Genomic DNA, 4990 nt, shown 5'->3' on the forward strand with positions numbered 1-4990 from the left:
TCATGGAACGGCTTTTTAACACGTTTGCCGAAGTTATAACCGAGGTGTTAACTGCCAAATTAAACAGACTCCTCCAATCGCACTCGGATGTCGCAGCCCCCACTTCAATTAGCATTTTTGCGCAACATTCGAACGACTCAAACTTTCACGCTCAGGCGTGAATGTCCTCCGCCAATAGAAACTGAGGGATCCGGCAACACATTTGGACCCATGAGGCTTGGGACCATCAGTAATAGGCGTAGCAGTTCCCCACTTTCTTCTTTCGGTTCTCCTAAGTCTTGGCAGAAAAAAAGAAAAAGAAAGTAAATACCATAAAGAGGATGCATTGTGCTTCTCAGGATGCATTCTCATCTGCACTAGACTTGACTTTCTTTTCTGCTAAAATGTCTATTCCATCTTGGGACACCTTTGACCACGGAACAAGTAGCGATTACTTCCCCCTTACATTTGAAATTATGCTTTCACGACAGGCCCCTATTGTACGGCAAAGATGGCTCGTTAGTAATGAAGCTTATAAATTGACTATAAATTCAGGGCTGTCATCGTCACCAGTTCTGATGAGCAACGGAGGTCTGACTGACTCAGTGGCATCACCTTTGTGTTCTGCTATTCAGCACGCAGAGTTTACAGTTATGTCTCGCAGCAAGTCATCAAACTCGCCTTGGTCGAATGAAGCATGTAGGCGGGATTAGAGGCGAAGAAAAGCCTGGAAAAGCATCGAGCTTAATCATTCACCGAAAAATTGAACGGTCTATAAATTTTATGCAGCTGTCTTTACACGAGCTGTGGCAATAGCTAAATATGAAGAGAAAGACGGACTGCATTCGTTTATTGTATAAATCAGAAATAAGATTGCCGCTGTTTAGGTTTTTCCGGAATAAAAAATATTTTCTCCAGTCCGTGTGGTCACGTTCTTGTGTAATATCCCCTAGAGAAGAAGGGGATTCGCTAGATGTTATCGCGAAGGGGCTTGAAGCGCGCTTTTCTTCGAAATGTCGTAGACCTGATTTACAACGCCGCAATCGACTTGCAGGACTAAAAAAAATGCAATTAACTTCTGCGGTTTAACGTACCAAACCTACGATTTGATTATGAGGCACGCCGTAATGGGGCACTCCGAAATAATTTCGACCTCCTGGAGTTTTTTAAGGTCCACTCAAAGCCCGGTACAAGGAGGCTCGCAGGACTATGAGCAGGTGTCTCCGCATACAGCAGACCTGTACAGTATCCAGAGAAGCAACGCAACTTTCGTTGGAAGTAGCGATGGACAGGATACAGAGGCTCCTTATGTGCCTAGCGATGAAGTTGGAAGGGCCTTACAAGACATGCCTCGGGAAATAGCGGCAGGACAAGATAGAACAACAGTCGAGTTAATCAAAGGTGGAGGAGATATCATGCTTGAAAAGCTTGCGACCCTTCATACGCAATGCCTCACAACTTCAAGTTTACTAAAAAGCTGGGAAAATGCCAACATTATGCTAATCCAAAAGAAGCAAGACGTTCAAGAATTGAATAATTATAGGCCCATTACGTTCCTTTCAGTGCTGTATAACATATTCGCCAAGATAATTTCCAATAGAATCAGGGCAACACTTGACATCAATCAACGAAAAGAACAGGCTGACTTCAGGAAGGAATATTCTACAAGATATCATATCCATGTCATCAATCAGGTAACCGAGATATTTCCGGAGTACATCAACCTATCTATGTGGCTTTCATAGATTAGGAAAAGGCATTTTATTCAATAGAGATACCAGCAGTTATAGATGCATTGTGTAATCAAGTAATGTAATCAATGTAATGTGTAGGGTAGATAACTGGATGACCATTAGAGTTGCATAATGGGTATCAAGGGAAGGGAAGCGCCGTCTAGGACGGCAGAAATCTAGGTGAGGTGATGACATCAGGACATTTGCAGGCGCAAGTTGGAATCAGCTAGCGCAAGAAAGGAGTAATTGGAGATCGCAGGGAGAGCCCTGCAGTGGACTTAAACATAGTATTAGATCTTGTCGTTGAGTGCGGGAGTTGGCCGACGTTGAGGAGGATTTTGAGAACTAAAGGTTTATTTACATTATTTAAAGTAATAATACAAGGTAATGAACAGTCATAAAGTCATCGATGGCCGGCAGCAAATCGGACGCTGCGGCCCGTGGCAAGAATAACGAAAAACTCTTCTCCCTGTCTCTCACTTTTAACCCCTTCGGTCTCTGGGGGTCACGTCATTTTCGGCCAATCGTCAAGCCAGCTCAGGTGTCGTCATTTCCCTCCGATGGTAGGCGCCCGTGCAAGTGCCGTCACATTCGGCCAAGGGGACGCTCCGAGGGCTACATTGTCCGAGGGTCGACTTGCCTCCGGCGTCACCTCCTCGCCTGGAAGCGCTCAGCTGGAGAAGACGGGTTGTTCTCGAACGACCTTCCAGAGCCGCAAAATAGCTTTGCTCGGGACCAAAATCAACTACCTGGAACCGTGCCAGCCTCCCGTTGCACTTTCGGGAATAGTCAAGCAGGGGGGAGACAATAGCTCGACGTGTGGCGCATGAGGTAGGGGTCCCCAACCTGTCTGACGGGTCCGGTAACATGGTAGACGGGCCCTAGCGCACCTTAATTGGAATGCGACGGCGATTAGATGTTGTCGGGGAACTTGAGTGATGTCAGAAAAAGGGTCCGTATCCAACAATAGGCGGTGGTGAATGAGGCACGAGCCATGGGTCGATGATTACTGCTCTGCATAAGATAATTAAAGCGTACGGAAGGTACGCTTCTAAGGTACCGACCGGGGTGCACGTTACTCTCAAAATTTGTTATAATTTAGTTGCCTAATGCATCGTTTTGAATGTTGGCCTTCACCTCTTATTGTATTTTGTTGGGTGCACCTTTCAATCAGCCCAGTGTGGCCAATACGCCTCATGGGTACAGGCCATGTTTTGAGGCAACAACAACAACTCTTAGTTCTGCTATAGTCGGTTGTCAAGAGTATTTTGGTTGGAAAATGCTTTTCCCTCGCATGCGCCGCAGCGTTTCTGCATATGATCAATTTTCCTGAGGTTCTTGCTCTTCTGACAGCTCTTTATGCACCTTCTTACTCCTCAAAATACTGGTTTATTTTATGCTTCCCCCTGCCACTAGCAACTACATTTAATCGTGATGAATTAGGCTAGTCCGTGACTTTTCATGCTATTTGGACAAACATGCAAATTCAGGACACAGGTCCTCATCGCGTGGTAGTCCTGCGCCCTGCAACGGAATTGTTACCAAACACGAGCGGGTTTTTTGCATTTCGCCCCTATCGAAATGCAGCCGCCCCGGCCGGGATTTGACCCCACGACCTCCTGTTTAGCAGGGCAACACCATAGTCACTAAGGCACCACAGCATTTGCTTGTTTAAACTGCTCTATTTTACTGCATAGTCTTCGCTCATTTAAACAAAGGAGATGAAAAACCTTTTTTTTTAATGTGTTAGCATTCTTAGGTGACTCAGCGAGGAAGTGTGTCCGCCGGTCCGCCTGTTTCGCGTAACACGATGCTTTCCGCAAAGAAAAAAAAAGAACGAAATAAATTCCAAAGGAAAAATAACGGCGCTGGGTGAGATTCGAACCTGTAACCCCACGCTCAGATGCCGAGTGCCTTATCCACTGGGCTAAGCACTCGCTTTTTTTTTTCTGCATATTACATCGGAGCAAAATTTTCAGCATATCAGGAAAGCGCTACAGAAATTTAAGGTGTCTGAAAACACATTCAAAACACATTCAAAACTCAGGCAAGCACGTGCAAGCGTCCAATAAAGATATTTACTCCGGTGGTGTTTCGTATTCACTACGAACGGAACGTAAGCAGCAGATTCCCGAAATATACGACCGAGTGCTCCGCGGTAGTTCAGCGTGCCTGTCGCGCATTCTACTGCGCCAAAGGCTATGTACGCCAAGTAACACGAACATGTCATATGATGGGTCACAGGGATACTTAAAAGGTAGGAAGCAAAGTGTGTATGGGGTGACATCTATATCTTTATAAAGTTTTCTTTGCATAATGGTCCCAGAAGAACGCGGCATCTGTAGTCTACAAAACAGCGCTCAATCGTTTCAGCATGTTAAACTTCGATTAATCAATTACCTTCCAGAAACAGTTGCGTCGTCATCTGTCAGGGATGCACCAACGGCTCTTTGGGGCTTATTGAAGGAGGTTGTTGAAGGCTTTCCAAACGCTTGCTTTAGTATGGCTCATTTTTTCACTGCCTTCCACATAAAAAAATATGCTGCACTCAGACACGTTATTTACAGTTCCCCATTATCGTGCGCCTTAGTTGAAATGCTATTACCTAGATGTACTCAAGCGTGTCCGTCGAGTGGTCGTTTCTCCAGGGATAAAAAGTTTTTTCTTTAAGTTACCTTCGGCACTCCTTCCCGTCAAAACCTGGTTTAAAAAAGGGGGTTGTTTCGTGCCGTGGTCGACAAACTGCCGCTTGTTTCTACATGCTGAAGCGACTGGGCTAAACAACCACGCTGGCACAAGGCGAATATATCTGAACCATATGGGTGCGATGTACCGCGTTGTCTTCGTTGCCGCGCAACTTAGATAGATGATCAGTCAATGAGTTGATAAGGAGTCATCAGGAGTTATATGGGTGTTATCGCGGGTGATAATGGTTCGGCACAGATGGTGCTAAAGAGCGATAAGGGCTTGTAATGGTCGGGTGATAATGTTGATAAGGACCGATAAGGGGTGATAAGGGTCTGATCAACTTCGATAATATTGATAAGGACTTATAAGGGTTGATAAGGGTCACGTCATGTCCCGTAAGGTTGATAACGATGTATAAAGGTTGAAAGGGTTGGATGGAGTCCGACAAGGTTGATAACGACCGATAAGGGCTCATAAGGGTCGATAAGAGTTGGAGTTCAATAAAGTTGATAACGACCGATAAGGATTGATAAGGGTTTGTTCTGCTCGTATAAAGAGCCAAAACATACTACAAACCCAATAAAGCATGC

The sequence above is a fragment of the Dermacentor andersoni genome, chromosome 2 (assembly GCF_023375885.2).
Source record: "Dermacentor andersoni chromosome 2, qqDerAnde1_hic_scaffold, whole genome shotgun sequence".
NCBI lineage: Eukaryota > Metazoa > Arthropoda > Arachnida > Ixodida > Ixodidae > Dermacentor > Dermacentor andersoni.